This window comes from Neoarius graeffei, chromosome 19 (genome assembly GCF_027579695.1).
Source record: "Neoarius graeffei isolate fNeoGra1 chromosome 19, fNeoGra1.pri, whole genome shotgun sequence".
Lineage (NCBI taxonomy): Eukaryota > Metazoa > Chordata > Actinopteri > Siluriformes > Ariidae > Neoarius > Neoarius graeffei.
The window spans coordinates 46,077,255-46,103,066 of NC_083587.1; the positions used below are offsets into that span (position 1 = coordinate 46,077,255).

The 25,812-nt window shown below is 40.9% G+C and overlaps 1 protein-coding gene across 1 annotated transcript in view; it reads left to right on the forward strand.

Moving 5' to 3' along the window:
• Positions 1-25,812, forward strand: part of galnt1 (UDP-N-acetyl-alpha-D-galactosamine:polypeptide N-acetylgalactosaminyltransferase 1) — a 296,582-nt gene that overhangs the window by 89,965 nt on the left and 180,805 nt on the right. The window lies entirely within an intron of this gene.

The window sequence follows — 25,812 nt, forward strand, 5'->3', positions numbered from 1 at the left end:
TGTGTTCATACTGCTTTACTCAAACTCGAAATGAAATATTCTAATATTTTGAGGGTTTTTTGTTTTTATTGTATGCCATACTGATTAAAATTAAAATAGAAAAATGCTTGAAACATTTTAGTTTATGTGTAATGAGTCTATAATATATAACATTTTCACTTTCTTAAATAACTGATGGAAAATATTGAACTTTTTCACAATATTCAAATTTTTTGAGATGCATTAGTATATAAAATTACACACATGGATACATGTGATTTTGTAAGGAACCTGGTGACTTTTTTTTTTTTCCCCAAGACAGACTGAATTTGGAGTGAAGGAAGGATGGCAAGAAAAAAGGACAAACAAGTCATGGGTGGAGGGATGGAAAAACTCAGCCTGTGAGGTCATCAGATTTTTTTTTGTAGGTGGGGCTTCTGAACATCATGACTCTCTCCATCTCCCTTTTGCTCTCTACATCTTTCTCACTGACATTCTCTCTCTCTCCCTCTCCCCCTTTTCCATCTTTCTCTACATCTTCTACATCTCTCTCTAGATCTTTGTTTCTGTGTACGTTTCTCTTGTTCTCATCTCTCTCTCTCTATCTGTCTATCCCCATCTCTCTTACTCTCACCCCCCTCTCTCTCTCACTCCCTCTCTCACTGTGTCTGTCTCTCTACATGTCTCTTACTCGGTTATATTGTGTCATTACCCATATAACCTCATTTCCTGCAAAGCTTTGTGGGTAGGGTGCGGATAGCAGCTGTGCTGATGTAATCTTGGTTTGTTCCCAATATCCCATGCTTTTGCTTCTTAAAATCTGAGAGAATAAACACGTGTATGTGTTTGCACACTCAGACACGCACAGACACACTGCTTGTGAGGACTCTAACCCTCAGTAACCAAAAACTTTTTGGCTTTTTTTTTGTTTGTTTGTTTGTTTTGGTAAATAAAATCCTCCATAGTCCTGTTATAAAGGCTGTTGAATTCTTGAATCTGATTGGTCAGTAGCTGTTGATTTCATTTTCTGTAACAGAAGCTCTGTAACTGTAGTGACGGCCATAACTCGGATCCCAGGTTTGTAGTCATGCACTTGTTTTAATATGTTCCAGCTGATTTGTTTGCTGTGAGGAGATGGACTTTTGGACGGAGTCTCGGCACTTTGTACCACTCAAAGCTAAAGCTGTTCAGGACAGAGGACACCACCTCGTTTCTTGGTCACATGACAAACTGCATATCTGTTTGTCTTTTTAATGTTGGGAGAGAAAAGCGAGGCTGATGAAGGAACACTGTTCTAACTTATAATAAGTGAGAACATGAACTTATTTGTTTTGTGGCTGTTTCGCAGCATTATAACTATAGATGAAGAATACGATTTTTTTTGTTTGTTTTTTAAAATAAATATGACCCTCTATTACAAAATCAGTCACACTGGTTGGAGTTTCAAAATTGAGTTATTGTTTTGAAAGTAATGAAAGGCCATTAAAAAGCTTTCCAATGATGCAGAGCTCCAGAAATTTGTAAATTAGTCGGATTTTACTTTTTTCTTTTCGAGAAGTCAGAAATGGAGAAATTATGCTTTTAAAGTTTACAACATAAACTCCTAGAAGTGCACGTTTCATTTCATTTGATAGTGAGTGGGGAATTTCTACTGTCTTTTGATACCAGACATGAAGGTTTATCCTCAGAAATACACCATCAGTAATACAAAGTCTGAAGGGCTTTTTTTTTTTGTTGTTGTTGTCGTCGTCGTTGTTGTTGTTGGAACAAATTCCTCCCAAGACTGGAATACATAGTATTGATAAAAGCATGTTTTAAAGCTCATAAGGTTTGAATTTCTGCAAAATTCTTTCCAAAAAGTGAAAGTGTTCACGTTATACTCTGATATTATGCCAAAATCTAACATTCAGCTATTTTAGCTCCGTTTTTCTCAAAATCGTGACTTCAGACTGCTTTTGTAATGGAGGCTCACGTATAAAAAGTAATAATTTGCAGATTGCTGTGATATAAGAGCAATAAAACACTGCTGTTTTGGCCATCATACCACCTGCTTGTTGATTATTTTCCCATAACATCATGCTCTTTGATGATCCCCCGCCCAAACAAAGTTCGGCGGGGGATCTAGAAACGGGTTCCGTCTGGCTGTCCGTCCGGTCACGTTTTCATTTCCGGGCCATAATCTTTAAAACTACTGAAGATATATTCATGAAACTTTGTATACGTATCAAGCAACATGTGAACTGGTGCCTTTTGCTATTTTGGATTTTTGAAAAAAAAAAATTAAAATTTTTACATAGAAAATAGATTTTGACCTAGTTTCTAAGAGCAATGTTCGTTTCCGGAGCATATATCCAAAACTTTTCATGATACGAATATGAAACTTGGTATACCGGTACATGTTAGCAAGGTGATGTAGATGTGCTTTTTCATACTAAGAAATTTGAAAAATTTAAATTTTTCATGTTTCCATGGAAACAGTTTCAGACAGTCTCTCAGGTTAGTTTTAGGGGTAGGTTTTGTTTCCGGAGCAGAACTTGAAAACTGAGTGGTGTGGTCTTGAAAGTTGGTATATGTGTTAAGTAATGTATATGTGCCTTTTGATACTAAGAAATGTGAGAAATTTTATTTTTTTTTAGCTCACTTGGACCAAAGGTCCGGTGGGTTTATGCCATGGACTTGCTGAGGTCAGTGTAAAGAGGTAGGGTTGGTTTCCTGCAGCAGAACTTGAAAAACGTGACCAATAGTATCTTGAAACTTGGTATATAGGGCGGGGGATATAGATGACACTGTCTTCTTGTTTGTTTATTTATTTATTTTAAATGACTGTTAGGCTAATGAACATACTATGTGGCTGGTAGGCTGGGCTTTGCCTGGGCAGAGGAATATAGATGACTCGGTTTTGTTACTTATGGCATTCATTGCTACTAATCATAATCTATAGTGCTGAATTAACTTATAAATTCAATATGATTAATTATTAACGTAGTCCAGAATTGTCAGCAAAACTCTGTATTGTTGATGTTGATTTGTACATTTGAATTCACAGGGACTTTGCTCTGGAGAGCTTGCAAGGTTGCTTTTGTGCATGTTCTTTTCTTTCTTTCTTTTGGAAACCTAATAATTGGTCTTTCAGCCTTTCATCTGGATGATGTCATTACTGTCATACTCTGAAAATAGCCCCGAACTTCGCTTGCATGTCATACACTGAAGAGCGAAGCATATTGACTGTGTGTGTGTTGTGTAGAAGCTGGAGATTTGATTAGATCTTGCTGTAGGATGAAGCCGATCACGTGCACAGCTGTAAATATGTTATTAGTCAGTTACGTTTAGTGCACACCACCTTCACCGCTGCGTGTTGGCACTAATTGCGTCCCCTGTGTGTATGATGACTGAGACTGCCGGTAATCTTGTAAACTGACTGACAAAATTGCAGTGACGCGGAGTCTCAGTAGGTGGGTCGTTTAAAGAGCGGCAGGGGAAATGGATTGATTTCACTGTCTGTTTCGCTCCTCCCTTCCTTCTTATTTCACTTTCAGTAAGATATTTCGCTGTCTTTTTTTTTTTTCCCTTCTGTGTCTCAAATATAATGTCTATAGGAAGATATACACAGTAAGGCCAAAAGTATGTGGACACTTGACCATCACACCCATACGTCGGTTTGCTTGCACAAAGTTTCTGAATGTGTATGGATTACAATTTCCCTTCACTGGAACTAAGTGGGCCCCAGCCTCTTTCAGCATGACAAGGCCCCTGCACACAAAGCAAGCTCTCTGAAGACGTGGCATGTTCAGGCTGGAGCAGAAGAGCTCCTGCACAGAGCACTGAATATCTTTGGGATGAACTGGAGCACTGACTGCACCCCAGGCCTCCTAACCATCCGACATCAGTGTCTCACCTCACTGATACTTTTGTGGCGGAATGAACATGCACAACGTCCCTACAGCCACGCCCCGAAATCTAGTGGAAAGCCTTCCCAGAAGGGTGGAGCTTATTATAGCAGCAAAGGGACTAAATCTGGGACGGCCCATTCAGCACTGATATATGGAAGTGATGGTCATGTGGCTCCAAACCTTTGGCCATATTGTGTATTTCCAAGTGGGAAAACTGGTTTTATGTCCAGGATATTAGTTTTTTTTTTTTTGTAGTCAACAGCAGAGAAAGCACAAAACAAAACAAAAACCCCTAGCCTACTTCCTTTTGCAAAACCCATGTTTTTGTTTTGTGTGGAGGTTTAAACTTGTTGCACATCACCTCGATGCTGTAACTATATAGCACCTGCTTCCAAATTCCACCACCTGCTGCACTACACGCATCGCTGAAGTGCAGGCTAGTTTGTTTGTTTATTTATTTTAAATTAACACAAGTGCAGGTTAATTAGCTTGGATGACCGACGAGCGGTTCAGAATCAGGAACGTATGGATATGGAAGCCCTGAAGAGCGAGCAAACAAACAGCTCACATAAAAAGATCTCCTGCTAGCACAGCACGCCTTAAAGTGCCATTCCACCATTGGATGTATTTTTTTTGGCATAAAATACAATATATTTTATGACAACATGACTAGACAGAGAAATCTTTTAGCTTCAAAATGATATATCAAACATAATTTTTTGACAACGACATTAATTTTGCGACCAAAGTCACCTACCCTTTTAATTTCCACGCGGTAGTGAAACGTGATGTCATCGGCAGGTTCCCCTTCTTGTGTACCACGTCACATGTGACGTGGCACAGATTATCAGCAATGGCGGATAGAACGCGATTGTCAGTTTCGGAAAAGAAACGAAGGAAAATAGCAAGTGATGCCCAAAGGAGACGGTCGATGGTGAATATCAGCACAGCAATCGACAAGTGGAAATCGCGTTCTATCCGCCATTGCTGATAATCTGTGCCACGTCGTACACAAGAAGGGGAACCTGCCGATGACATCACGTTTCACTACCGCGCGGAAATTAAAAGGGTAGGTGACTTTGGTCGCAAAATTAATATACTTGTCGTTGTCAAAATTGTTTGATATATCATTTTGAAGCTAAAAGATTTCTGTCTAGTCATGTTGTCATAAAATATATTGTATTTTATGCCAAAGAATACATCCAATGGTGGAATGGCACTTTAAATATATCAAGAGAAATTAAAGATGCTAGGCAGACTCAAATATTGTGATTAAAGTGTGATGCAAATAGTTTGTTTGATTAGCAACTTGCTGATTTTTGTTGAGGGCACGAACACAGTGTGTTGTGATCATAAACCTGTTAGTCCTAGTTTCCTTTAGTCTGTATCAACGCACTATCTGTTATCTGTATCTTGTAAACCAATCCACAATAAACTAGAAACACGGAACATACGCTTGTGAAATACTCACCTCGGACTTTGCTTTATCTCTTCCAGTGTCTTGTTACTATTTGCTTGTGCTTTTTGTACACAGGAAACATGAACACACGGCTTATTTTATTCACACACAGGAACAGGAATCATGACTTTTGGCTTAGACTTGAAATCATAATTCTTCTTTTGAACAGTGTTTTAAGGAGACGTTTATGTTTATTAAAACTATACAGCCTTTTGATTTCATAAAATCAGTGAAATTTAGTTCCCTCTGAAATTTGGTAATTGTGATTTATTTTTATTTTTGTAATATCCAAAAAACCCAGGCCATTCTCTGGCTGGGCAGTTATTTAATTTGAGGGGATTCCCGAGCAAATAATATGCATGAAATCGCTCGCGTCACGCAGTCAAGCAGACAGACGAAGTCCTTGTGCGCATGCGCAGGTTGCCTTCGTCTTCTTTCTTTTTCTTCATCTTTTGGGTTTTACGGCAGCTGGCATCCAGTGTTGCATTACTGTGCCATCTACAGGTTTACCTTGACCGTGCACTGACGGTTATATCATTCTGTCGCTAAATGAGCAGCTGATCACACCGAGGTGCTTGCTGACCACCGATATTTATTAGTTTGGTCCTGCGTTTCCTTTCCTTCGTATATAACATAACGTCTTTTTCTTCTCGCTTTCCGTTACTGTAGTCGGTTTTTCACGTTTCATTCGCGTCCTCTGGTCTCTCCTGTTTCAAATTTGCATCCCACAATGCCTTGTGCGAACGAGGAAAGCCCACCACATTATGCATGACGTAGTATCTTGTATTGTATCATGGTGAAGCAGGAAAAAAAAATAGCGGAGAATTTAGGGCCATGTGGCCCTAAATTCATTAATTGTTCTGTTAACAAAAATAATAAAATTGGACGTCTGTGACTCGCTTCCAGTCCACTAAACAAAAAGAACTGGGTGTCAGGAAAATCTTGTGTCCTAAACTTGAAAAATTTGAAAGGCAGTGTACCTTTAATTTTATAGTTACTTTAGCACACTGTGATAGCTACTTTTTTTTGTATTGAAATTCTGATCAGAAATAGTAGCTATTTAGTACAAAGCTTTAATCGTATTATTAGATGCAAAGAGCACAGTGTGTCCTGCAGAAGTTGTTATTAACAGCTGGTCCTGCTCGTCATTGTGCTCGTAGTAACTAGTAAAAAAAAAATTGATTTTGCTAATGCTCATGCATGATGCGTAAACGGACACTGGCAGATTTTGAGTAAGACTCTAAAGCCTTTTGCGCAGCTTTCTGACGTTGATTCTGTCCTCCTTCCATAGACATGCTGTCTGTGTGCAGCCCTGTTCATATACAAGTCATCTGGACCCAAACGCTCATTAGTTTGTAGGATATGTGATGTATAGTAATAGGCCATTTGCAGGAATTGGTCAGGTGTCAATTTTCCCCATAGCAACAAGCCCGTGGTGGGCAGGCTAACTTGACATTCCTTGACAACCATAAGAGTCTGACTGGCGATGCAAAGCAATCCATTTCTGTAATAGCTGTTTTTACCTTTTCTGTCTTTTTTGACCCAAATTTTCATGTGTACTTGGAAAAAGTTTGTGGTTTTAACTTCTGCCGTAAGTTAAAGCGAATCATTGGCCGTAAAAGAGAGTTTTTTTTAAATCTGCTTCTTATCGGCTGAAAAGACCTACAGATATCTGTATTTATTTTCAAGAATCTTCACACATTAAAGGGATAGTTTGGGATTTTTGACATGAATCTGTATGGCATCCCCATCAATAGTGTCGTGCAAACACACTGCCTTACCCCCGACAGCATCCTGTGAGTCCAGTTCTTGTCCAGTTTTGGTCCAGACGAAAGTAGTCCGGCAAGTTTGTTGGGGTCACGAAAGTAAAACGTTTTTTGTCTCAAAACAGTATGTGTTCAAAAGAGTGATATATTTGCATCACAAAACCGTTGCCAAATAAAAAGTCAGTCCTCGAAATCGCTTGGCACTATTTTCTCTCCCTTCTTATCACTGCGCGCTGCCACCAGGTGACAGCCACGGCTGTTTCATTCATTGTTTACTGCTAGCAAAGTTAGCGACAACATGTCTGACTACGACAGCGACGTTGAAAACATTGACTTCATCTCACAGCCAAAGGGACATCTTTATGAACCACGAATATACAGATGAAGAAATTCGTCAGATGGAGTTAGAACGGGCAGAGAGAGAAAGGGTGGACAGAGAAGTGGAAGAAGGTGAAGCTGGAGCCGCAGCTTGTTAGCGCCGCTGATCTGAACTCCTAATCACTGCCAAACAATGGGAAAGGTGTTGATTCCTGCGCAGATGTCAACATGACAGCGCGCAGTGATACTGAGGGAGACAAAATATAGCGCCAAATAATTGCGAGGTCTGACTTTTTATTTGGCAACGGTTTTGTGATGCAAATATATCAGTCTTTTGAACACGTACTGTTTTGAGAAGAAAAACGTTTTACTTTCGTGACCCCAACAAACTTGCCGGACTACTTTCGTCTGGACCAAAACTAGACAAGAACTGGACTCACAGGATGCTGTCGGGGGTAAGTCAGTGTGTTTGCACGACACTGTTGACGGGGATGCCATACAGATTCATGTCAAAAATCCCGAACTATTGCTTTAAGGGAATGATAAAGGTCGAAAAGGAGAAATAAGTTGTAAACATACCTGAGAAGTCCGCCATTTCACATGTGAATTTTTATAACTTTTTTTTTCTCCTTTTCTACCTTTATCATTCCCTTAATGTGTGAAGATTCTTGAAAACTTTTTCCAAGTACACATGAAAATTCAGATCAAAAAGACAGTAGAAAAGGTAAAAACAGGTATTATAGAAATGGATTGCTTCACATCGCCAGTCAAACTCTTATGGTTGTCAAAGAATGTCAGGTTAGATTGCCCACCATGGGCTTGTTGCTATGGGGAAAATTGACACGTGACCAATTCCTGCAAATGGCCTATTGTGGTGGGAGATTTACCCAACAAGAATCCTGAGGAAATGCATCTGCTGGGTTTTATTCCTTTTCTGTTCCAGTTTTATAGTGTGCTGTAGGATCAGTTTGTTTTCCTGGTTGGAGAGGGCAGAACCAAAACTTTGGGTATCGCATTGTGCTCTGGTGAAATATCATTTGCACACATTCACCTGAAGTCCAGAATCTTTTCGGAAATATTATTTTTGTGAACTCTTCATTCTTCTATGGATAATGAACACAGTATGGGTCTGGAACATTAGTGATGCACAAACTATGAGTTTGAGTTGTAGTTTGGAAGTTTTCCTGTTTTATTTGTGAACAAGTGTAAAACGAAGTGACTGTTATTGTTTCGTTTTATGATGCACAGGAATGCACGTAAACCTTTTACTGCTGTGGTAAAGTACATGGCTGACACACTTGCATTCATAGGTGTGCGCGTGAGCATGGTTTTATATCCAGTCCACACGAGGATTGAGATCTCGGTCTTGAACTTGTGGGGACATTTGGCTGGTCCCCAAAAGGAAACATCTTTGTGTGTTTCTGTGCGAGACGATACAGTAGAGTCCAGAAATCTTTTTATATAGCATATATATATATAATGTGTATGTATGTATGTGTGTGTGTGTGTGTGTGTGTGTGTGTGTGTGTGTGTGTTATTTACCAGCTGGGAGGTCCATATCGTGAAATACCGTGACCAAGGTCTTGAAAGTACTGAGCGAGGCCCTCTGGGCCGAGGTCAGTATTCAAAGCCGAGGTCACGATATTTCACCATACGGACCGACCTTAAGCTGGTAAATAATGTATTTATTTTTTTCTTTACCAAATTCTAACAGAAAACGAGAGCACCCGAAAGGGAAAACCGAGCTGAGCCGCCATTTTGAATCCTCATTCACGGCTGTAATGCCGTGAATGTAATGTAATGGCTTCCTCCTCAGTATACAAGTGCACTTCCATGGCAGGGAAAAAACTACATTTTGCCGCCTATGTAGTCCCCTATTTATACAAAATTGAGTCATGCAGGATTCAGCCATGTTTTTGCTCGGCGTTAGCAACACTTACAGGTTTTTAGTTTTCTCCTGAAATGTTTTATTTTATTTTGTCTTCCTCAGGGTAGTAAAACTCACTTTCGCTGTGAACGCTGACATTATCACTATCCATGATGTAAAATTAATGCTATTTTCCTGAGAAATGCTGGCAAAAATTTATAAGATTTTTGATCATCTTATAAATAAATCCTGTAAAAAAAAAATGATAAATGTTGACAAAAAATGCTACTATGTTTGTTGTTGTAAACGAGTGAGTCGCCAGAGGTCCGTAACTGGGGTCCGTACCATAGGATACGGACCCACTCGCCAGCCAATCAGAGCGCAGGATTTGAACCGCAAAAAAAAATGTTCATCACAGGGGTTACCTACCTACACTTCACGTACAAGTAGAAGGGCACTCGGTAGAGAGCAAATGTCCGCCAAGCCACATATTCAGGTTTACATCAAAGCCTAATCAGTTGTTCTTTGCTCATATCCCACCTTTCCTCAACATTTCATCATAATCTGTTCACTACTTCTGAGTTACTGTACACTGGGAACAAAACAAACAAACGGAGGTGAAAACATAACCTCCTCCAACAAAGTTGGCAGAGGTAATAATGAATATGTTCATACTCTGATTTTTGTTTTTATATTAGCACTTTTTTTTATTTTCATTTAAAAACAAAACACTACATAGGATTAGTATATTTGCATTGGTACAAAACATAGTACACGTGTGACGGCCTGAGAAAACCTTCACGTGGTGAAATCTTTTTTGGATACAACTCTGAATTCAAGTTCTAGCATTTTAAATTCACCCCAAAAAGTGAAAAGGGGGGGAAAATTTGCATTCAAAGATTTCACTCCACTTAGACAGAAAGATGCCAAAACGCAGACCTGACACTTTAACTTGTAATATTTAAACCTAATAATAATAATAATAATAAATACGACTATCGAGACTATCTTCATTTAATTTAACGTACAGTGAAGACTAAGTTGTACCGTGAATCAGCAGCATTATTCACGTCACTTAACGGAGCCTTCGTAAAAGTCAGTCACGGCATTTAAACCAGAGTCTCGTCGTGTCTGTTCACGCCACCGATCTGCGCTTGCTGTTCCATCGCTGATTAATGCGCTCGGCTCTGTCGCGTTGGCTAAATTTCCCATTTGTTTTTATTAGTGTTTACATTTTACAGCTTTGTCCGCCGTCATCGCTACAGTCTCAGCGACAGCACAGTGGATTATTTGACAGCTGGCATTCGGACCGTTTTCAAAATGAATCGATTGGGCTTCTGTCCATTTTGTTATGGCATGTGATCACCAGATGGGTCCAAGGATAAGGCACTCACCATCCACTTACTACGGGAGGTGGAAGATTTTATTTATTGTGCTGCTGTCTTGTGATTTTAGATAATTGAAAGAATGTGCAGGTGTTCGTAATAATGTCCACATCATCAAACTGGAGAAAATGTGATCTCGGTGACTTTGGCTGTGGCATTCAAGATGTTCACATGCACATTTCAAGGCCGAGGTCACAGTATTTCACAATACGGACCGGCCTTTAGCTGGTAAATAATATATTTTTTTTCTTTACCAAATTCTAACAGGGCGGCACGGTGGTGTAGTGGTTAGCGCTGTCGCCTCACAGCAAGAAGGTCCTGGGTTCAAGCCCCGTGGCCGGCGAGGGCCTTTCTGTGTGGAGTTTGCATGTTCTCCCCGTGTCCGCGTGGGTTTGCTCCGGTTTCCCCCACAGTCCAAAGACATGCAGGTTAGGTTAACTGGTGACTCTAAATTGACCGTAGGTGTGAATGTGAGTGTGAATGGTTGTCTGTGTCTATGTGTCAGCCCTGTGATGACCTGGCGACTTGTCCAGGGTGTACCCCGCCTTTCGCCCATAGTCAGCTGGGATAGGCTCCAGCTTGCCTGCGACCCTGTAGAAGGATAAAGCGGCTAGAGATAATGAGATGAGAAATTCTAACAGAAAACGAGAGCGCCCAAAAGGGAAACCATATTTCAGGTAGCGCTGGATACTTGTCTGGAAAGACGTGAGCGAGGACGGCTCGTACACATCGCCATTTTTCTTTGTTGCGGACATGAAAAAGTTGCACAGCAACATGTTTAGTTCTTCACTAGGTATGTCTTCCACCTTTCAACCTTCATTTAGGTTTCGACAGAACTTCCCAAAGACGTTGAGGTCGTAAGTCATCTTTTTTGTTGTATTTTCTGCCCTTTGCTCCCCAATAAACTGCTGGATTTGCTCGGCGTTAGCAACAGTTACAGGTTTTTAGCTTTCTCCTGAAATGTTTTCTTTTATTTCTTCTTTCTCAGGGTAGTAAAACTCACTTTCGCTGTGAACACTGTCGCTTTCGCCATCCATGTTGTAAAATTAATGCTATTAGACTGAGAAAAGCGAAAATAAATGTTGACACAAAATTGCTACTATTTTTATTTTTATTTTTTATTTTTTTAAATTGTGAACGAGTGAGTCACGAAAGGTCCGTAACCGGGGTCCGGATCATAGGATTCCGGACCGCTCGCGAGCCAAATATATGGTTTTCCCCAAAGCGTTTTAGCGTATCGGGCCTGATACGCTTGCTCTGCCTGCCGATACGCTTAGTCGCTTTAGTTAAAATCCGATACACTTAGATTTATACCGATACGTTGAATTTCCTACCCACAAGTAACTAGATACATAGGAGAGCAAATAACAGATCCATTTACATATTGATTGATATTTGTGTTAAACAAGCGGTCTTTTTTCCCCCCAATGTTTGTGTTGATTCTGTCAAAGTAATATGTCCGTGTGATATGATGTAAACAAACTGTAATCTGTTGGCTATGTCAAGATCACGTGCTCAAACCGTCCAATAAAAACATTGAAAGAAACCGTCAGACATCCCAGAATTTTCCGATGCATTATAAGCGATCTCATTGGCTGCCGATGTTGTCCCCCACCAGACGGACAAAGCCGACTGATTTTAATAAGCTAGGAGAAGACTCGCTGGACAATTTGATCCACATCAGCATGGATGACAGCGAGACGGACTATGAGAGGGTTGCCCAACATTGGGCCAAGCAAAAGCCAAGGAGAATTAATCTGCTTTAAAGGAGTAGAAAACTTAATTCATTAGTTTGGGTTTGCAGAAAGATTATGTACTTATAAACACTCACGAAGTGAAGTTGTCCAAATGTGTCAAATATAGCATCATTTCAAATAATAATCATAAGCATTTTTGGCAGCGTGATGTCACTGGGATCCATTTAACAAAAGAAGGCTCCGGATTATTCTTTTGTTAAAGGCTCACAGTGACCTCACACTGCCAAATATGCTTATCGTTATTATTCGCAATTATGCTACATTTGACTCTTAACAAATTCTCCTCATGAATGTGTTTATAAGTACGTAATCTTTCTGCAAACTTAAATGTATGAATTAAGTTTTCTTTTCCTTTGTTTTAATCTTAATCTAGTCCATTTAATAAAGTGCCAAAATTTAAACTTTTATAATATGCAGTTGCCTTACTTTTCTTTTCAGTGTATCTTAGTTCTACATATATTACGGTAATTGCATCAGAAACATTCTAAATCATTACAGTTATAGTAATACAGCAACTTATTTTAAGGTGGCAGGTCTTGGGTTCAGATCCCTTTGTGATCAACAGGAGGTCATGATGATCGATTCTCTTCATTGGATTGCATAAGATGGCACAAACCACTGGTCATATTTTCATGCACATTTTTGTTACAACACTACTCGATCAGAGATAATTAAGGGATCCCCGTAGATTTTCAATCAAATCGATCATATACCTCAGTAATCTATAACAAAACAGTTTAACTTGCATGTTGAACTTTAAGGTGAGATTTCAAATGTGTTTACATTAATACTATTTAGGTCAGAAATCACTGAAACACTGGTGAAATCTATCCTATAATCATGTATCTAAAACCTCTGAGACCCTGAAAACGCACCCGAGAGCATCTGTTTTCAAAAATTTTTCGGGAGGGGCATGCCCCCGGACCCCCCCAGTTTCACGTCACGCCTTCGGCACTTGCTTTCGCGCCGTTGCCGTTCAATTGTCTGTGTATTATCATTCCAGAATTTAGGGCTGTAATTTTTTTCTGGGAAAACACTGTGTGTGGGGGGGGTCATGTAAACAGCATATTCCGGATAGGCCATTTGCAAGAATTGGTTATGTATCAGTTTTCCCCATAGCAACACGCCCGTGGTGGGCAGGCTAACTTGACATTCCTTGACGACCATAAGAGTCTGACTGGCGATGCGAAGCAATCCATTTCTTTAATAGCTGTTTTTACCTTTTCTACTGTCTTTTTGACCCGAATTTTCGAGCGTACTTGGAAAAAGTTTGTGGTTTTAACTTCTGCCGTAAGTTAAAGCGAATCATTGGCCGTAAAAGAGAGGTTTTTGGACTCAAGTTGGTCGTCGCTGAAAGAAATTCACATGCAAAATGGCGGATTTCTCAGGTATGTTTATAACTTATTTCTCCTTTTCTATCTTTATCATTCGCTTAATGTGTGAAGATTCTTGAAAATAAATACAGATATCCGCCATTTCACACGTGAATTTCTTTTGGCAGCAACCAACTTGAGTCCAAAAAACTCTCTTTTACGGCCAAAGATTCGCTTTAACTTGTGGTAGAAGTTAAAACCACAAACTTTTTCCAAGTACGCAAGAAAATTCTGGTCAAAAAAGACAGTAGAAAAAGTAAAAACAGCTATTATAGAAACTGATTGCTTCGCATTGCCAGTCAGACTCTTATGGTCCCGTGGCATGGTGGTTTGTTGATGCTTTAAACGGGCTCGTGGAGGTTTCCGGATGTTATATCCGCAGCCTTTCTCGAAATGAACCCTCGGCACGTAGATATAGCCTCCTGGGAGAAAGCCCCATTTCAGCGCTTTTCCCAGTGCGTCGTTTTGCTAATGAGAAGCAGGAGGCGGGGAAGGGTAGAGGGTGAGGGCGGGTCTTATCATTAATATTCATGACATGTAAACGTGTTACCTCTGATTGGCTAACAGCACTGTGACGCTACCTCCAGTGGGTCAGAACAAGCGGATGTGGGTGTCTTACTATGGCGAGAGAGAAGGAACAAACCGCGAAGGGAAAAATACCGCGCGCTGACGTCATTAAGGTGCGACGCGAGGAAATAAATTCAACAAATGTTTGGGTTTTTACTGAACAAACAAACAAATAAAATGAACGAGTGACTTAAAAAAAAAGAATGTGGGTGTCTTTGTAAAAACTGTTTTGATTGGCTATTATAACAGAGCATGCTGCATGCTTTTTGGTTTTGTAGCGCAGAGTACCTGGCTAACTGCAGGAAGCGGTTAGCTGCACAGCTAATGTAGCCATTGCAAGGCTAACGTGGCACCGATTTTAAAACACGGCAAAACGACTTAACAGTTATACACTTACTTGTTCGGTGTTTGTGGCTGATGCGGCAGGGACGCTTGGTACGGACCCAGGCTTCAGTGACAGTTGATGTGCAAAACCTGCCCTGTACTGTCCCAAGTTGTGGAAACATTCCTCAGGAAAATGCTCCCGACAAACATACACCGTCTTAGGTAGACTCGACGGCGTATTATTGGAGTAAATAAAATTAAGCCACTGCGTCTTCAGGGGCTCTCCCGTCGGCAGTAAAAACAGACTCCTTTCTGTGTTGTCACATCCATGTACAGCGCAACTTTTGAGCTGGGCGGGCAATCCATACAGTGGGTGGGAATCCAGAGGGGGGGGGCGTGGGGATCATCTCCCTTGCTGACGTAGTAAAGGGAAGAGTTTATCAACGCACCATTTTGATGCGCCATTCTCAAATGTTGGGCATAGTTTGGTTTACACATTATGAAATTTCTAGCCACTGGGGTGACTTAAGAAGGTCAGAGGAACTCATTTTAACGTTAAAAAACCTCAAAGTGAAAATTTCATGCCATGGGACCTTCAAGGAATGTCAAGTTAGCCTGCCCACCACGGGCTTGTTGCTATGGGGAAAACTGACACCTGACCAATTCCTGCAAATGGCCTATTGAGCATTTTCAGATTAAAATGATATTCTGGGTTTGGGAGCATTCTTGGGACATGTCTGCAGCGCATGTGTCTCAGCCCATGTTTACATTAGACCGTATCAGCGGATCATCAGATTAACGTTTTTAAAACAATTAGTGTGCACACAGCAACACCAATACACGATTCGCGTGCACACAGCAATACCAATACACGGATACGTTCGGCTCCGCAGGCATCCTGCGCTCCAAATCACTCCGTCCTGAACAGCGAGTGCTCTCTGGAGGGTGCGCACTCTGGCCCTGCGCAGCTCACAGAGCACGCGAGTGAAGTGAACAAGCTGTGATTCGGGACTGAGCCACTGTGTGTGTGATCCCAGCGCACATCACTTACCACTTGCAAGTGGAAGGATGGCAAGCCTAAAGACAATCATAACTACACAATGGGCAGTATTTGCATCAGTATTTGCAGTATTTTCATACTTTTATACTCTTTAATGAAAGGTGATACAAGGCGGAAGTCTGCGCCGTTTTTCAGCAGTCACGTCACATGACCAACGGCAGCGAATCAGGAAGGTGGATGTCACAGTGACGTTGTCCAATGAGACGCCAGCTAGAGCTCAGCACAGCGTATCCGCGTATTCTCAATGTTTACACAGCACCGGAGCTGATACGATCTGGATTGAATACGTGGACCCTGGCGGATTCCCGTTTCCCGGCGTTTCCAGGCAGTTTAATGTAAACGGACAGTGCATCCGCGAAGAAAACGAGACAGATACGGTCTAATGTAAACGTAGCCTCAATTGGGGTTGTTTTATGGCAGTTTTCAACACTTTCGTTGTACACAAACCAGTACAGGGTGTTTTTACATTAGAGTATCCACTGCTGCATGTGAATGAAAATATTAGTGAATATTCATTTTCATGTGTGAACAGCTTAGTAGGAATTACTTTTTTTTTTCCCCCCCAGCAAAAAAAAAAAAAACAAACCCAGAATATTTTGTGCATGTAAACATAGTGAGTGTTGGTGCCAGACAGGCTGCTTTGAGTATTTTAGAAACTGCTGATCACATGAGTGGATCTTCACACACAGCACAGAATGGTGTGAAAAACGAAACCCATCCTGAAAGTTGCAGTCCTGCAGGCAGAAACTCCTTGCTGATAAGAGTCAAATTTGACATGAAGAAAGCCGATAATGCAAATGATCACTCTTGACAACCGTGGTGAGCAGAAAAGCATTTCTGAAAGCACAAAACCTTGTGTGCAAGCCTTTAAGGCCGACTCGTTCTCTTTAAGGTGTTCTACTTTACCAGATGGGGACTCGAGCAGTAGGATGTAGGATACGCCAAGCCCTTTGTCATATTTCCCACGGCTCTCTTTGTGCATGACCGCTCCACCACCCTTTAAAGCTTTCGTCCTTTCACTGGTCATTCTCCATTAACACTCTCACCTGCAAACGTCAGCGTGATGGATTGCCATGTAGCACGTTTTACACTGCCTCTTTAATGCAGTTTTATTTTGCGCCAAATGCTTGCTGCTTTGAAATCTTTTATGCTACAGTGTACATCTGTTTTAAGTGTTTTGGTGAAAATGGTGAAGTAGTAGTAGTGCACTGGGTTTCCAGGAAGTAATGATCAATAATAAAGCTACTATACAGTTATTTGCACAGCATGTGATCTGGGAGTGTGCGCGCGCTCAGGGAAATGAATATAGAGGCTTTCAGAATTGACTATCATCACATAGTTGAATGACCCTGTGGTTGTTGCCATAGCAATTTGATTGATGCTTGTCAGTGGGAGTGACGTGAACGACACACCGGATCTATAAACAGGAGCACAGATCATTTTCCCTTGGCTTCAGCTTGACCTCGGATTGATGCCGTTCGTGTGAATTGCAGTGTGTGTGTGTCCCATTTTCTAGACGGAGAGAGATTTTTATGGCATTTTGATTGATGATGATGATGATGATGATGATGATTGGACTGACCTCGAAGCGGAAGGTGTACTGCTGTAACAGAAAGCCACAATCAAACTGTGCGTGCACGCACACACGTTATTCAGCTTTAATCCTCGCCTCCTTCATTCATTTGAACCAGGAGGCTGGCTATCAAAACCTGAATCGCTCCTTATTTAAGAGGAAATTAAACTGTTTCTGTGCGTCTTTACTTGCAAGCAGTCTGGGCTGAGTTTGCTTTTAAAATGGCAAACTTGAGCATTACTGCGCTAATCAATTAGATGCCTAAACAGTTGTTTTATAAAGACGGACTTTATTTTATTCCTTTTCCTGACTAATTTTGCTTTACTAGTTTTCAGCTTGAACTTTTTACTTAAAGCCACAAAATCTGTGAGTGGGAAGTACTACACATTCACATAGACATAAAGTCTTACCCAAATTGCATAGCAGGCACTAAGTAGTAACACCAGTGCTATAGTGGCGTATGCGATTGGGAAATACGCCAGTTGTATTTTTAATACGAGCTACATCCGGGCCATGGAGAACCAAAACGGTGACCTATATAAATTTATAGGTCACTCATGAGGAAATCGATGAATTGCTTGAATAAATTTGGGGACTTATTGTTTGTGTCTATATCTCATCTCGTTATCTGTAGCCGCTTTATCCTGTTCTACAGGGTCGCAGGCAAGCTGGAGCCTATCCCAGCTGACTACGGGCGAAAGGCGGGGTACACCCTGGACAAGTCGCCAGGTCATCACAGGGCTGTGTGTCTATATAATAAAAAGAAAATCACACATTGGCTTGAAGATATGAAGTTTATCTTCTCATGTTGAAAAACTCACGTTTTTCATACGAAATGCATCGCGCATCTGAGAGACATGTTTAAGTTATTCCACGAAATAATGAGTTGGCTAGGAGCCATGTACGACGAGATTGAGTGGAATAACTGTTTTATTCTAGCCACGTTCACTGGATTTTGAGAAACAGAGCTTTTTTTTATTTGTTGCAAATTTGAGAAATAAAAACTTTATACAAACCGTCCAACAAAATCATTTCCATTTAGAATGTAAACAAACGGGCGAAAATGACAGTAGCAATTTATGAAAAATATATAATGATAATAATAATTCTTGAAAAATAAAAAAAGACACGTTCTTATCAGGGGCGGTACGGTGGTGTAGTGGTTAGCACTGTCGCCTCACAGCAAGAAGGTCCGGGTTCGAGCCCCGGGACCGGCGAGGGCCTTTCTGTGTGGAGTTTGCATGTTCTCCCCGTGTCTGCGTGGGTTTCCTCCGGGTGCTCCGGTTTCCCCCACAGTCCAAAGACATGCAGGTTAGGTTAACTGGTGACTCTAAATTGGCTGTGAGTGTGAATGGTTGTCTGTGTCTGTGTCAGCCCTGTGATGACCTGGCGACTTGTCCAGGGTGTACCCCGCCTTTCGCCCGTAGTCAGCTGGGATAGGCTCCAGCTTGCCTGCGACCCTGTAGAACAGGATAAAGTGGCTACAGATAATGAGATGAGATGAGACGTTCTTATCAAATACCGTATTTTTTGGGGCTTTGTTTTCGAGTAGTTTTTATTTCATCCTTGGTTGGTTCAGCAACATGGTCTGTCATTTTCTTTTTTTTGACGGTTGGCAAACCAACTTAAAGGTGCATTACTGCCACTGACTGGGCTGGAGTGTGGAACAGGAGATATTCGGGGAGGGGGATGTATATCCTTTTGGGCGGCACGGTAGTGTAGTGGTTAGCACTGTCGCCTCACAGCAAGAAGGTCCTGGGTTTGCGGCCGGCGAGGGCCCTTTTGTGTGGAGTTTGCGTGTTCTGCGTGGGTTTCCTCCGGGTGCTCCGGTTTCCCCCACAGTCCAAAGACATGCAGGTTAGGTTAACTGGTGACTCTAAATTGACCGTAGGTGTGAATGTGAGTGTGAATGGTTGTCTGTGTCTATGTGTCAGCCCTGTGATGACCTGGCGACTTGTCCAGGGTGTACCCCGCCTTTCACCCGTAGTCAGCTGGGATAGGCTCCAGCTTGCCTGCGACCCTGTAGAAGGATAAAGCGACTACAGATAATGCATGGATGTATATCCTTTTATTTAGCCATCTCTGTTTCTTTTAAATACTTGATAAAGTGATATTTATCTGATTTGATGTGCTGCACCATTTTGTTTTTCTCTTCTCACGGTATATGAGCTGATATCCTAGTAGTAGAGCAGCCAATTAGGATGTGCGATTGCTCATATCCAGTGAACGTGGATAGAATAATTCCTGATATTTCACTCTGATGACGTCACTCCAAGTGTTTTCCCGCTGACTAGACACACGTTGTCAAAATGGCGAACCAGTTCACAATAAAAAAAATTTTTTTGATTGACTTGTGTGTTTTTTCTGGGTGTGTCTATATAATATAAAGAACATTACACGGTGGCGTAAAGATATATGAAGTTCACTTCGCTCACTCGTGAATGTATTCACCACTCGAAGATAAACTTCGTATCTTCGTGCCACCATGTAATATTCTCTATATGTAGATGAAAGTCTTCCGGATTTACTTGGAATTCCAGATATTTGACAAAACTCTTGAAAATCTCCGGTTTTCCGAATGGAGAAATTAATTTTTCTGATTTTTCCCGCGATCGTGCGGCTTGTTTACGTTCGGCAACAGGGCGCTGCCATTTTTGTAGTCTCACAATGCTTGCTGGTGTGTACGAGACCTTATGTTTACCTCATGTCATGTGAACGAGATTTTATCGCGATATCGTGCTTTAGAAAACGCTGTCTTTCTTTTGTGTACCTTCCTATTGAGCGAGACAGTTGAAGAGCCTTATCTATTGAAATGTGTTCACCAAAGCGATAATAATGTACAAACAAGTTGACAGGTCGGCGGATATCCATAGCATAGAAGGAAAGGTAAAGAACAAGTTCAAATGGTCGTGGCTGGCGGAGAAAAAGGCAAACGGTGACTTTTTTTTATCGGACTATGTGAGGAAAGTGGACAGGCCAGGATATGCATTATGCACGTGGTAAGTAATTTTTTTTTTTTATTCTTAATTTGTTGTACTTGAGATCCATGTTGAGATTTAGAAAATTGTCAATGAATTCTTATTGACTTGCGGTGACTGATAATGACCGCAAATAAAAGTAGTTATCAGTGAGCGTGCGTGATATTGTAAACCGTATCGGCGTATTGAAGCGTTAATGTTAGTAAAAAAGTGTTTGCTACCACATGCAGACCGCATATGGCAGATATGCTAAAAAACTCAGGGAGAGGAAAGAGGAAAAGGCACTGCCAAATCCAGCCTCTCAACCCAAGACAAGACAGTCCGTTCATAGCATAGCAAAAAACATTAAAAAAAAAGCCATTTGGGGAAAGCGCAAGAGAAAACAAAACAGCTGTAAGGCTGTGGAACAACCGAAGAAGAGGGTCTAGACCAGGGGTGGGCAAACTTTTTGGCTCAGGGGCCACATTGACTTTTGAAATTTGCCAGGCGGGCCGGGCCAACATCAAATTCATACATATCGAACGTAAACCGGAAAAGCTTTAGTGTTATTGTAAGGCCTTCACTGACAGAGACCCAAATGCAGATCAGATTGACATTTATTTTAGTTCTCAGTCAACAAAGGCAGAGCAGAAAAATGCTTGCAGTTCAATAGATTGGCACATAAAAAAAAATACATACACATAAAAACAAATACCAGCACTACAGCAGCCACCCACGACAACCAAAATTACTAAGAGTTATACTTTTTATATTATTATGTCTGTAAACATGTGACTACCATCTTATTACAGCTCCAACATAGTTTTAAAAAGAGAAAGTGTTAATACTCACATTCACTCAGCAACCGCTGAGCTGTATTCGTCCATGCTTGCGCTGACTGGTTGTTAGCATAATTAGCATGCTTGGAGGAAAAGTGCCGTTTGATGTTATATTCCTTTAAACCTGCAACGGTTTCTTTGCAAATAAGGCATACAGCCTTTGATCGGACTTCAGCAAAAAATATTTAGTTGTCCATTCTTTATTGAACACCCTGCACTCACTGTCCACGTTTCTTTTTTTAGGACCACTCATTGTAAAGTTTTATCCTGTGTTCTCGAGATCATCAGTGGCACGGGCGCCAGAATGATTTCCATGGCACGCGCTGCACCACTCTGCAAATGTAATCTCGCGTGAATACGACTGACTGGAAAGACGGATCTCTAGAACATCTGTCTACGTGATAACACTGATGCTTATAGTTTATAGATCTGCTCAATCGTGTTTATATGATTGTCTTCTGCGGGCCGGATTAAAAACGCCAACGGGCTGGATGTGGCCCGCGGGCCGTAGTTTGCCCACCTCTGCTCTAGACTTAGTGGTGTCCGTTTCACAGCTGGTTTTCACTTACCCTAGCAGACTGTCGTCTTTGGTTTTTACAAAACTATGAACTTTGCAGTGCATTCCATGTCTCTCTCTCTCCCTCTCCCCCCTCTCTCTCTCTCTCTCTCACTCACACACACACACACACATATATATATATATATATATATATATATATATATATATATATATATATATATATATATATATATACACAGTTCAAACCAGTTAAGTTTTAGCGCATTATTAATAGTTTGAAATCTTTAAAGTGGCATGATAATAAGAAAATATTCTTTTTGATAATAGTTTGTGTTGAATAAGCTCACTTTTACAAGATAATGTGGCTGATTTATCTTTTCTGTTCTGAATGAGTTTCCTGTTACAATAAATATATATCTGATTAATAAGACTGTTTTGATATTGAATCAATTCAATTTCATGAAAGTGTGAACTATTTAATATCAGTTGAATTATTATTTTCTAAACATGTATGCAGTATTGCACATAAGATGTGACAGCATCACTTTATATAAGTTTTGACATCCAATAGTGAAAATTCTGAATTTAGAACAATGCACTCCTGAAAATTACTCATTAACTAGGGGAATTAAACTTGATATTTTTGACATGTTAATCATTAATGCACATGAAAGAAAAAGGCTTAAAATTTATAACTTGTTTTAGTGAAAAGTACTAAAATGCACTAGAATGCAGGGTTTTGCGTGTTAACATTTTTTTGGGGGGACTTTGCCCCCCCCCATCCCCCCAATCTTAGTTTGACTTTCAAAAGTTCAGGATTTTTTTTCTTTGCTCCACTTTCATCTCTATCTATATATTGTTCTCTAATCCCACAGACCGAACTAATCACCTAGTGTTAGTTAGCGGTCTTAAATATAAGCTCTAGTGATAAAATACACTGATTTAAAAGGTTCATGATACAATCGCCTGGATCAAAAAAGTGTACACTGGATGCAACTTGGGATGCATCGTTTCTAACATCTTTGCATTGGCAAGTAGCCAAAAGAAATAAAATCAAGCCGTCGGTACCATACTGAATTGCACAGCATCATAGAATCAGGGTGAATTATATCTTATTGCATTAGTAGCTGCTTCATGTGTATCTTTACTGTATGGGGTTGTTGGCAGTGCTTCGAGATGTGTATCGTATCAGCCTCGGTGATGGAGATGCACATCCTCCCTAATAAGCTCAGTTTGACGGGAGGGAAACGATTGTGTGCTGTAATCTCACTGCAAAATGCATGCACCATATCCTCGATATCTCTGCCGCTGATGGGCGGGGCTAAGCCACTAAATATAGTATTGAGAAAACAATACTATGCCTTGTGTTCTCTGTGTGATTTTGTTTTCTATTCTGGATATTGAGGCTGTCATAAGTCAGTGTTTCAGTTCATACTTCCCTACTTACACTTCCTATTTTGAGTGCCTAAGTGAGTTCACACTGATGAGTACGGAACCATGCAATGCACTGGGTGGTGTGCTCAAAACGGTCAGAATATTGAGTGTGCAACGCTGGACACTTCTTCTCACCCTCAGTGGTGGCCATCTTGGTTATGTAGTGGAAGTGGAGGAACCATCAACCTGTTTTGAAGGGGGATTATGTCATGGCGATTTCCGTCCGTCCCAGGAAGGGTGTTCACATTCTGAAATCAACCCCCCTCTCAATTTTTAGAGGAATTTCACGAAACTTGGCAGGATTCTTTATGTCACTAATACGCATATTGTAATTTCATTCAATTGGGTCACATTTTACCAGAGTTACAGCCCTTGATTAACAAAATTATACTTTGACAATTTCATGAGAGAGTGTTTTCCTTCTGAAATCAACTCCTCTCACAATTTTTGGAGGACTTTCACGAAACTTGGCAGGATTCTTTGTTATATGTCGGTAGTACGCATATTATTTTGTTCAGTTCGGTTGTATTTTACCAGAGTTGTGGCCCTTGATTTAACAACCTTGTACTTTCACAATTTCATGAAGGTGTGCTCACCTTCTGACATCAACTCCTCATACAACACGTGGACGAATTTCTCAGAACTTTGCAAAAGGCCTTGTTATATGACGGTAATACGCATAATGCGATTTAATTTTGTTTGTTTGTGAAAATTTCCCCAGAGTTTTGACCCTTGATTAAATAACTTGTACTTTGACAATTTCATGAGGGTGTACGTTCTTCTGAAATCAACTCCTCTCACAATTTGTGGAGGAATTTCACCAAACTTGGCAAAAGGCTTTGTTATATGACAGTTATACGCATATTGGAATTTTGTTTAATTTGGGCAAATTTTACCAGAGTTATGCCCTTTGGCAATTTCATCAAGGTGTGCTTGCTTTCTGAAATCAGCTTCCCTCACAGTTTTTATTATCCCCCGCTGGCCGAAAGGCCCGAAGGGGGATTATGTCGTGGCGATGTTTGTCTGTCCATCCATTTTACCAGAGTTATGGCGTAGTTGCCAGCAGGGGTATTGTGCTCTCAGAACACGCTTGTCAACCAGTTGGTGTAGAACATGTCAGTGTTGATGACAACATAATTTCCATGCCATGTGAAAAAGAAGGCACACACAAGCAAGGAAAATTGGCCCTTTGATGCACAAGCTAAGCAAACCCAGCTTAAAAAGAAACTCAGCGGGGTCACTTTTGACCCAGGTTGTGCATCAAAAGGTTAAAAATGCATTAATTTTCAAGAGGTCCGATACTAATTATCATATGTGCCTCATTTTAACACAAACTGATTGTTTTGACCTTTTATAAGCGCTTGTCACATGATCATAACATGTATATCGGCTTTACCTGTACTAGAAACTCAATCGTTTGTCTAAAGATACGACCCCACAATGTCACTCTGACGAGACATTTTTAACCTTTATATTTTATTGTTCTGTGTGTAATGCCAATACGAGCATTTCCTCAAGTGTCTTTCTACTGAAGAAAAAGCAAAAAAAAAAAAACCTCTAAAATAACACTTTTGGCCCTTTTCCACTACCCTTTTTCAGCTCGCTTCAGCCCGACACGGCTCGTGTTTCGACTACCTCAGAGCAGCACGACTCAGCTCGCTTCAGCCCTGCTCAGCCTCCAAAACTCGCACGGTTTTGGAGTGGGGCTGAAGCGAGCCAAACCGAGCCGAGTGGGGCTAGCGGCGTGAGCAGACACTCCCCTGTGCACTGATTGGTGAGGAGGAGTGTCCTCACACGCCCACACAAGCCCCGCGAGCACGCTGGGATCTGCAAACACCGTAAACCCGGAAGAATTACGAATTACGAGAATTTCTGAAGCCTTATGCGCCTCGCCTCATCTATACGCTCTTGCCAGTATCTGTTGGCGTTGTCGGTGACAACAAGCCACAGCACCAAGACCAGCAACACTAACGACTCCATGTCCTCCATGTTTATTGTTTACTATCCGGGTCGTGAGACTACCGCTTAAAAGGTCACTGATGTCACTGTTTGCGCCGCCTAACGACATCACATGACGTCCACCCACTTTCGCTAACTCCACCCAATGTGTCCACCCATTTCCAGCCAGCACGGTTCAGCACGGTTGTAGTCGAAATGCAACTCCAACAGCCCCACTCAGCTCGACTCAGCACGGCACGGCTCAGCCCAACTCAGCCACGTTGGTAGTGGAAAAGCGGCATTTTTGCGCATGATAGAATGGACTCTTGACTATCGTGTCATTTCTGATGGATGTATAGTGGTGCTTGAAATTTTGTGAGCCCTTTGGAATTTTCTGTATTAAAGAAAACCTGTTGAAACATGAGACAAAAATATGAAACCTGGTCATTTATTTGTTGAGGAAAATGATCCAATATTATGCATCAGTGATGGCAAAAGTATGTGAATTTTTGCTTTTAGTATCTGGTGTGTGGATAGTGCATTTTTTTTTAAATTTATATATGAGAAATGATATTTTAAGAACTCATAAAGTTGCCCAGGAGTCTTGGGTCTCAGAAAGAGCTTGGAGCGTACAAGACGTTTCACAAAGCGTTGAAAAAAAAGCGTTTGTATTTCAGCACTTTAATGCTAGCTAGTAACTTTTTAGGCTTTTTTTTTTTGAAGGCATTAGCACTCAAGTCCAAATCTCCCACCTGATTTTAGTATGATTTGCTTAACAAGCAGTAAATAAATATGTAATTGGAGTG